The sequence below is a fragment of the Drosophila bipectinata genome, unplaced genomic scaffold (assembly GCF_030179905.1).
Source record: "Drosophila bipectinata strain 14024-0381.07 unplaced genomic scaffold, DbipHiC1v2 scaffold_288, whole genome shotgun sequence".
NCBI lineage: Eukaryota > Metazoa > Arthropoda > Insecta > Diptera > Drosophilidae > Drosophila > Drosophila bipectinata.
The window spans coordinates 32,155-42,971 of NW_027222940.1; the positions used below are offsets into that span (position 1 = coordinate 32,155).

Below are 10,817 nucleotides of genomic sequence, written 5' to 3' on the forward strand. Positions count from 1 at the left end.
TTCTTTTTTTTTTTGTTTTGTTTTGTTTTTTTTTGCTATCTAAATTCACATTCCAATGGTTGGGTTATTTTAATTATTAGGGTTACAATTAGACTTAGGTAGTTATTTTTATTAATTTATTCTATTCATCGATGTGACTTCATTTTTGTTTTGTTTTTGCAACTTTATCAATTTTGAGAATCTGGATGATGCAGATTTAATCATAAAAGAATTACTTAAGTTAGGCGAAGACGACTCTTATTAGCTAGGCCCTCCGAAGATGTATATATATACGTATCTGTACTATATGAGAAATCGCACTGGGCTGCTTTACGATATATAAATATATGTAGGTTCTTTATTTTTTTACTAATAATTTGCGGACTCCTGGGGTCGTGATGGGTGGAGTGGGCGAACCGGCACTGATCCAGGTGTGGGGACAGGTGTTGCGAGTGGCGCGGTCGTGTATTTTATTATTTTTTTTATTCGGCCCAGAAAACGCCTTATATAGAAAAAAAACGTTTAAATATGATTTCGGCTGGCGAGCCAGAAAATAATTACCTTATCCAAGGCTAGGGTTTTCCGCGACTTTAATATAGGCACTTTTTGGCTTTTATATCCTATGATTGTGATAGATTTCACCGATTTTAATTATTAATCAAAATGTGTGGGTGATCACTTGCACGTGATTCACTCTGTCTATGTATGTATATATATGTGCTTAGATAAGTACAACTGATTAGCTTGACAGTTCCAAAGAAAAAGAATTTGACTACGGCTTAGTAAGCAGCTGCAGACTAATGTCAAGGTGAAACCGAGCACCTAGTATGCAAATTAGAATGAATAAAAAAAATTGCTACCCCCTATCGATAAAAGTGGAGAGTTTCGTGAAGACGTTATTCTAATCTAATTTTTGTTTTTATTTTTTTGAAACTAGAAGGGGCAGCACAGGTGACCATTACAACCACAGATAATCTGTCGAGTAATGCGGAGACAGGATTAGCTGGAATTAGCCTTTTATATCTTTGGCATGATAAGTTCCAAGTTCTTTTCCACTAAGCGACTCGAGTAAATAATACGCGTTTCCTAATTTCTTCTTAACTCTGCATTTCGTAAATAAAGGGCCTAACTTTTTATTATAGTTTTGACTAAAGTTACTCAACTGGAAATTTCTTTTAAACACTTCTTGGCCTTCTTTAAACGACACAAACTTGCTTCTCAAGTTGTACTGTTTTACATTCTGTTCATAAGCTTTTCGACTATTTGTTTGTATATCCTTACGTAACAATAACAGTTTTTCTTGCCGATCCATAGTAGGAGATTCTTCGAGAAGTGACAATTTTGTTAATAATCGGTAATCATCAGCGTGGTTAATCATATTGAAACCAAAAAGAGCTTTATAAGGAGAACATCCAAGAGACTGATGTAAAGCTGATCGTAAAGCGGACGAAATGCGAGTTAAATTCGCATCCCAGTCTGTTTGATCATTTTTGAGATAGGAACGAATAGCTGCAATTAACGAGCGATTAACTCGTTCAGCTGCATTGCTTTGCGGAGAATATAGCGCGGTAAAAATATGTCGAATTCCAAACTTAGTCAACATCGCTTCAAATTCTTTTGCTTTGAATTGTGAGCCGTTGTCACTAACAATAGACTCTGGAACTCCAAACTCACAAAAAATTCGCTCTTCTAGAAATGTGTTAATAATTCCTGTAGTAGCTTTCTTTAACGGACAAAGCCAGTGATATCTACTGAAATGGTCAAGCACTATAAATAATCCAGTATTGCCTCTTTTACTACGGGGATATGGGCCGAGAATATCAATATATAATCTTTGAAAAGGACGTATAGAAATACTTTGTTCTCCCATTGGCGGTCTTAATATTTGGTTAGGAGCTTTTGTCTGTTTACAAACTTCACAGTTCCGAATGTAATCTCTGACTTCTTTAGATAACCCTGGCCAAAAGAGATTGCGACGCAAGCGTTCTATAGTTTTTTGCATTCCTCCGTGTGCAGACACAACACTATTATGAGCTTGCCAAATAGCCTTGGCTCGTAATGGTTCTGGAACCCATAGTTTCCAACTATCGGCTTCTTGATCTGGGTTACCAGTCGCATGCTCCGTTCGGATATACACAAATTTTTCGTGTATACGTAAATCTGGAAGTTTATCTTTATTCTGCTCTACTTTCAATCGAAGTTCGACATAGTCTGACTCCATAAATGCTGGTGAGTCTAAGTCAATTTCGGGTCCTATCATCTCTAAACTGTCTATGGATTCCTCACACATTCGAGACAACGCATCTGGAACAATATGATCTTTCCCTTTACGATGAGAAATGGTGAATTTAAATCCTTGCATTCTATCAAACCATCGGGCGACTCTTCCCGTGGCACTTTTTCGTTGTTTTATAAGCCATGTTAGACTAGAATGATCGGTCACTACTTCAAATGGTTGCATTTCTAAATATCCCCGAAATCTTTCGATGGCTGCAATAACTGCTAGACATTCCCGTTCTGTTACACTATAATTCCTTTGAGCCTTAGACAATTTTTTTGACATGTATGCGATCGGTCTTTCTTCTCCTTCGTCGGATAATTGCACTAACACAGCCCCAATGCCAAAATCACTAGCGTCACAATGAAGAAAAAACTTCTTTGTAAAGTCAGCATTTTGCAAAACGGGTGCGGAAGTAAGTTGGACTTTCAATTTTTCCATGGCTTCCTGCGCTTCATTCGTCCAGGTGAACTTTCTACTTTTTCCTAACAGTTCTGTCATAGGAAATGACAACTCCGCGAAGCTAGCAATGAACCTACGGTACCAATTACAAATACCTAGGAAACCTCTTAATTGTTTCATGTTACGAGGAGCCGGCCAATTTAGAATACAGGATATTTTTTCCGGATCCGTAGATATTCCTCCATTTCCAATTATGTAACCCAAGTAGTTAACTTTTGTTACACAAAAATGGCTTTTCCTAACATTTAACGTTAAGTTTGCTTTGCGAAATTGCTGTGCAATTCGTACAAGGACTGCTAAATGGGATTGAAAATCATCTGTAACAATACATAAATCATCTAAATATCCAAAAACACAGTATCGCAGATCTGGTGGAATAAGATCATCCATCAGACGACACATAGTTGACGGTGCGTTGCACAGACCAAACGGCATAACTTCAAACTGATATAATCCTCGACCTGGCACTGTAAACGCGGTTAAAGGTTTAGCTTCCTCAGTTAATTCAATTTGCCAATAGGCATCTTTTAGGTCCAGTTTACTAATAATATTTGCCTTTGGAAGACGCGAAAATATTCCCTCGATACTTTGTAGTGGGTATGCATCTTTCAGAGTAACCTCATTTAATTTTCGAGCGTCCAGACAAATTCGGACTTTATTTGGTTTAATAACCATTCGGATGGGTGAGCTCCATGCACTTTTAGATGGTGCAATCACTTTAAGTTCTAGCATACGATCAATTTCAGTATATAAGACTTTCTCTACAGCTGGACTAATAGGATAATGTCTCTGTTTAACCGAAGACGCGTTTCCCGTATCTATGTGATGTTTAATTAAAGACGTTCGCCCCAAACCTTGTTTTTCGAAATTGGGAAACATTTCTTTCACTGCTTCCAATTGCTGCAGTTCCATGGCAGTCAAAGGATATTGATCCTCTTTAGGGGTGTTAAAGTCCTGCCCACTATCTGCTGGCTCAATGGATCCCACTATTCCGGGCGCTAATTGAAACGTTCGCCAGAAATCAATTCCGAGAATAAGACGCTGTGCAATTGTCGGAATAACATAGAGTTCCACTTCCTTTTCTTCTCCTTTATATCTCATTGCTACTTTTAATATGCCTGAAACTTGATGTGGTTTAGCATCCGCCGTTTTAACCTGGGATACTATTGATTTATATCCACCTACACCACTAAAGTCTTGTTTTGCTAAATCCGCTCCTATACAACTTATATTTGCCCCAGTGTCAAGTAATCCCCATTCTTTAAACTCTAAAAATGCTACACTAGCATAACTCCGGTTATCTGCATTATTTTGAAATATCGTGTATAATAATCTATTTTGATTCTTTCGAAGGTTTTTATAATATTTCTTTATACGAATGGAATTTCTTTTGCGAGGGATTATCTTTTCCGAGAAAATTCTATCTCTAACTTTATAATAATTTTTTAAACGTTCTTCATATGGCCTAAACTTCCTGTCTATCTCATTTTCGATCTTTGTATCTGGTATATTATTTTGAGCTATAATGCTATGGTCTTCTTTTTCCTTATTTAAAATGGTATATCTATTTAAATTTGTAGGCTCCGAATTATTTATTGGTGGGACATCCAATTGTTTTGAGATGCCCCGGTTTTCCGGTTTTCCGAATTGTTTTTACAGTGCACACAATTGGGCTTATAGACGTCAGGCTTCCCACATCCATAACAATTTATACGTCTATCCCCTAGACAATCTTGCCAATAGTGTCCAGTTACTCCGCAATTCCAACAAGTTATGTTAGACGGATTTCTTTGTATAGCAGAGATGTCTATGCTATGGTTTTCGGTCTCAATCTCTTCTACTGCATATACCCGATAAGGTCCTCCTTCTTTTGATTTTGCTACATTGCGAAGAGATCGTCCTGCTTCTTGTAAAAACTGTTCTCTTCTTTGAACTAACCGTCTCAAATGATCAATGGAGTATATTTCTTCAAATAATAATCTCTCTTTCATATCAGCCTGCAAATTTCCCTGAACTAATTCAATTAATTCCGATTCTTCAAACTCAACAGATAACTTATCCATTAGTTTGCAAATCGCTTCATAATAGGTGTCAAATGTTTCACCCGGTTTTTGTTTTCGAGCTCGAATCTGTTCACGCAGTTCTGTTTTTGAACGATTCTCTTTATATTGTTCACGTAACCCAGAGCAAAATTGATTCCAAGTAAATGTTTCTGTTCGTTTATGAAATCTCCAGAACCATGAACTAGCTTTGCCTGTTAAAAGCTGATGAACATTTTTGGCCATTGCCTCAAAATCATTATTAAGGTGTTCTCGTGTTAACACTTTAACTCGATATAAAAATTCGTCAACGGATAACCCTTCCGCAGTTCCTTCGAACCGAACTCCCCATTTTTGGATAATATCTGCTACTTTGTTGCTAGTATGTCCTGAGGAAAAAACTCTAGGGCTTGGTGCATCGAAGTCCCTTTGATCTTGACCACTCGAATTTTCAACTCCGTTTCTTAGTACCAATGACGAGAGCATTCTATCTACTGTTTCTCTAACTAGGTGTTCTATGTTTGGTCGTATCCAGTTATCATTATTTCTTGGAAATTGCCTTGGGGGTCTGCCTCGCTGTGATCTCCCCGTTGTGGACTATTCCTCGGTATTTCATGATTTAATGGCCGAGTATTTAAGCTTCTTTCACTCTCGCTTGCCGGGTTGTCTTGAGCCCAGTTCAATTGCTGCTCAGACTGAAGCTGTGACGTACCTATATTTCCCTCCTCTAGCTGGAGCTGTCTAACCACAGACCTAGTGTTTGGTCGATTTAACTGTCGCTCTTTTACTTCTCCACGTTTCGCACCAGGAGAACAGTTTCCTACTACTACTCGTACATCCTTTTTCAATACTTTAGCTAAACATGATGGACATTCATTCTCCTTGTCAGGATGAAATCTCAGTTCCATACAAGATTTATGAAAAATATGTTTGCAATTGGTAATGACACATGGCTGCGTATCTTCCATTACATTTTCGCAAATCACGCAAACGCTTGTGATTGCCTCTGCACCACTTTGTTCTGGGGTACGTTGGATTGGCATTTTTATTTATTAGTTATATAGATTGATTGATTTAAATTTTCTGTTTGTTGACCTTTTTTGGGAATGCGAGTGGTTAAATTTCCTTTTCCCCTTAATGTTATCTGTCACTCCTTTATAGATGTATGTTAATTTATTTTCTATTTCATTCTTATGTTTGGGCTATTATAATTATACTAGGTTACACCAGAATGCTTTAAATATAATTCGCTTCTACGCTTATATCAACGGACAAAAATACGCTCTCGCATATGTTTTTGTGTTCCAGCCGATACTAACATAATAACAGAACCTATTCTATTCATTTCTTATATGTATATGTATACATATGTAACCCACTTGATGAATATTTGTTGCTTGACACTCCGGTCTTTTTAAAATATCCCTGATTATATACCTTACTCTTCGGTCGGGTTGTTCGATTACTCAAGCTCCCCAAATTCCAGAAGGGTATACCATTTCGATATTCTATCCTAACAACCAATTTTCATACGAAAGCAAAACGAGCAATTTTATTTACTGTGGATGAGTACTCAGAATTAGATGTTCAACAGTATTCTGCACCAGTGTTCCGAAAAGTTAACCTCTTTCCTTTGGTCGCAATTAATAAGCCTCCGCTTGTTAATGCAAAATCCTAAATTAAAAGAATGTTATTTCGGCTCTGACGTTCTACTTTTCCACAGGCCGACGGTTCTTGAATCTATTACGAATCCTTTTCACCGGGCCTCACACGTATGGGCGCCAAATCTTTGTAATCTCCTGCCTAGCTGAACCTAAGTTTTTGTCGGGCGGCCGTATTCGGCCAATCCAGCTACTGCATAATATACTAGGTACTTGCAACGGGACTCTTATTAATTTGGAGCTCTGTCGGGAGATGGGGTGGGTTTTGCTAATACCAGTACATAAGATTACTGAAAGACTAATCTAAGAGTCCCTACTGAAACTAAATGTCCACTCGATCATGGAGAAGCAAAACAAAAAAAATGATATCAGAACACTCGGGTTTATTGACCCCGAGGAGATCAACGTCATGATGGCATAATAGCAGGTGGGAGGAAGATAACACAACGGAGGAAGAAGTATGTGCCGACACAGCTGTTAAACGTCGGGCACTGTTTCGTTACCCACCCTACCTTAGTCTTAAGAACTTTATTTTTTTTAAGACCCCAATTATAACGCCTACTCACATTCCCAGGTAACAGAAATAATTAATTACTCAGTCATAATTTGATGGTAAAATACTATATATTAAAAAAAATCATAATTCTTTTTGATGGCTTAAATTTTAGGTTTAACATTATCGGCGACTATCCTATCTATATATATAATTCAATAATACAATTCAATAATAATCAAAAAAAATAAAATTCAACAACAATGTATGTACGTTAGATTTTAGACCGAGCTTATAACGGGGCGATCTACAAAATCAAAACAAATTAGCCCTGCGGTCTACAAGCTTATCTGCTGGGGAGATATGTAGGGGTTCAGAATATGATTATTTCTAAATGCACGGCAACATAGCATTTGATTTTACTAGTAGAATTGAATTGATTTTACTCTTCATAATTTTAAGTTTTAAGCTGTAGCATATTAATCTTTTAGAATTTTTTTTTCTTCATTTACCTTTTCAAAATTTTTTTCAACATTTCAACAAAAAATCTCTTAAGAATTTTAACCCCGATTAAATTTGTGTTCTTTGTTTTTAGATATTTGTTTTTAGTTGCTTTTCACTCACCCCAATATTGTGATCCTCGATGAAGGCCTTCATTTTGGAGTCTGGTATATGATGGGCTGTTTAGTTTAAATGGTGGTTAAATTTCTTACAACTACGTTACAAATAAATCAATATGCTGCAAGCCGTTCCTTAATTACATTTTTTTTTTGTTTTGTTTTGTTTTTCTGCTATCTAAATTCACATTTCAATGGTTGGGTTATTTTAATTATTAGGGTTACAATTAGACTTAGGTAGTTATTTTTATTAATTTATTCTATTTTATCGATGTGACTTCATTTTTGTTTTGTTTTTGCAACTTTATCAATTTTGAGAATCTGGATGAGGCAGATTTAATCATAAAAGAATTACTTAAGTTAGGCGAAGACGACTCTTATTAGCTAGGCCCTCCGAAGATGTATATATATACGTATCTGTACTATATGAGAAATCGCACTGGGCTGTTTTACGATATATAAATATATGTAGGTTCTTTATTTTTTTTTTACTAATAATTTGCGGACTCCTGGGGGTCGTGATGGGTGGAGTGGGCGAACCGGCACTGATCCAGGTGTGGGGACAGGTGTTGCGAGTGGCGCGGTCGTGTATTTTATTCGGCCTTAGAAACCGCCTTATATAAAAGAAAACGTTTAACTATGATTTCGGCTGGCGAGCCCGAAAATAATTACCTTATCCAATGCTAGGGTTTTCCGCGACTTAAATATATTCACTTTTTGGCTTTTATAGCCTATGATGGTGATAGATTTCACAGATTTTAATTTTAATCAAAAGGTTGCACGTGATTCACTCTGTCTAGGTATGTATGTATATGTGCTTAGTTAAGTACGACTGATTAGCTTGACAGCTCCAAAGAAAAAGAATTAGGCCACTGCTTAGTAAGCAGCTGCAGACTAATGTCAAGGTGAAACCGAGCACCTGGTATGCAAATTAGAATGATTAAAAAAAATTGCTACCCCCTATCGATAAAAGTGGAGAGTTTCGTGAAGACGTTATTCTAATCTAATTTTTGTTTTTATTTTTTTGAAACTAGAAGGGGCAGCACAGGTGACCATTACATCAGGAGAGCTTCCCAAAGTAAACCCCAAAATAGAATATGAAGATTTGAATAATCTTACTATTCCGGCGGTATACACTGATCTGGATAATTCTACAGATTCAGATACTTCGAGTGTAATAGAAAACAAAATAAGTAACTCCATCACAATGGCACAATCAAATATTGATTTTATTAATACAGCATCTAAGCTTATACCAGTTTTTGATGGTAAGGCTGAAAATTTAACAAGTTTCATTGATGCTTTTCAAATAACACAATCAATAAAAGGCGAACACGAGGAGCTGTCTCCATTATTAAAACAAAGCTAAAAGGTGTCGCCAGGAATCTAATCGGTAATGAAACAACAATTACTGAGGTGATTGCCAGACTAAGAAGCAACGTCAAAGGCGAAACTGTTGAGGTATTATCAGGGAAGCTGATGAACCTACAGCAGCGCAATAAAACTGCGTACCAATACACACAAGAAATTGAGCAGATGACGAAAGCCTTAGAAGGTGCATATATATGAGATGGTTAGCTTTAGAGCAAGCCAAGAGTTATTCCATGCAGCATGCAGTCAAAGCAATGACTAAAAATTGCACAATCGATAAAGTAAAACTTATCATGCAAGCTGGCACATTTAGTACTATGAACGAAGCCGTTTCCAAATTTTGTTGCACTGAGGCAACTGGGCAGTCGACTTTACAGTCGAATATTTAAAGGGAAAAGATAATCATGTAGCTGATGCGTTATCAAGGATAACCATGATCTTGTAAAGATCTACAAAATACAACTGGAAATATATTAAAAGTAGATATGAAAAGTAGAAGTAGTACTAGATATCAAAGTAGACAAAAATTCCGCGCGGAAAATCAAGAACAAGAATTGCCAATGCAATCATTAAATAAAGTTTCTAAGCCCAACGTATACGACGTCATAAACAATGATGAAGTACGTAAAGTAGTGACCTTGCAGATAAAAAATATGTTATGTTTATTTAAACAAGGCAGAAAAATTACTGCAAGATATGATGTAAGCGATTTATATACATACTAACGGAATTATTGATTTAGATCAATTTATTCAAAGGCTTGAAATGCAAGCCGGTATACATAAAATCAGCCAACTCAAAGTGGCACCGTGGGAAAATATCTTTGAATATACTTCAATAGATAAATTCAAATTAATGGGCAATAAAATATTTAAAACATTAAGAGTAGCTCTATTCAACCCGGTGACCCAAATAACAAACGATAACAAATAACTAAACGATCGGAAATGGTTTTTGGTAGAAATACCAACTTTTGTATATTTGAAGATAGATATCAACTTCGGCTCTGCCCGAAGTTAGCTTTCCTTTCTTTTTTTTTTATCAGGATTAAGCAGATAATCAGGAGTTGAAACGGAAAAGGGTACAAAACGGGGGGTTCCGATGTTGATGTTGCCGCCCTGGACGTGTGGTGTAAGAAAACAACGCTGTTAAGGCGGTTAAGAAGATACTTCCGATGAAATTATGCGAAATACCAAATTTCTTAAGAATCGGCCGAATAGTCTTGTCTCACTTGCCGTATCCGGACATGTTTCTTCGATCGCTCTCGCCAGATTGCAACTATCTTCGATCTTGGAATTAAAGTTTTCTCCTTTCGCGACAAGTGGAAATATAACGATTTATTCTAAAAATATATTTGACTCTCGGCTACAGAGTGCATATTTAAATTCATTACACTCTGCTACAGTGGTCTGAAATTCGTAAACAATGAGTCTAATTTGCACAATCAAATAATGTGAATTTGGTGGATAGTAGGGATTAAATAGGCAATCGGCTGATTTCTTGCGTCATATCCGTGTATGCATGTATATGTTGGTGGGAACGTAAATCCACAATCCAATATACACTTACATATATATATAATCCTAAATAAAAAATACATATTGACCTTTCATCCGACACTGACATAAATATGTCTCCTGCAAGAAAGTGATAAAAAGGGATCGCAGCAGGTCAATTGGTTCCTTTTTTTTTTTCTTGACCCTTCAGGGTGGATTTTCACTTTTCTACGAAAAGGTTTTCTTGTGATATACTTACTCCTTGTAAAATTCTGTATTATATTTTATATTATAAAATTAAATTTCTTTATATAAGTCCGAGTTAATTTAAAATTAATTAAAAAAGAATTGGAGTAAAAAGAAAAAAAGTAAAAAGAATTGGAGGCCTGTCTCATCACAAAGGGTTATGTGTTGGTGTTTG

At 36.4% G+C, this 10,817-nt stretch overlaps 1 long non-coding RNA gene across 1 annotated transcript; it reads right to left on the minus strand.

The window, feature by feature from the left end:
- Nucleotides 1-8,547, minus strand: LOC138927492 (uncharacterized). Its single transcript, XR_011443981.1, has 3 exons — nucleotides 8,202-8,547; nucleotides 541-8,143; nucleotides 1-481 (listed from the first exon to the last, which is right to left on the minus strand). It is a non-coding gene; the product is annotated as an uncharacterized lncRNA (long non-coding RNA).
- Nucleotides 8,548-10,817: the final 2,270 nt, after the last annotated feature.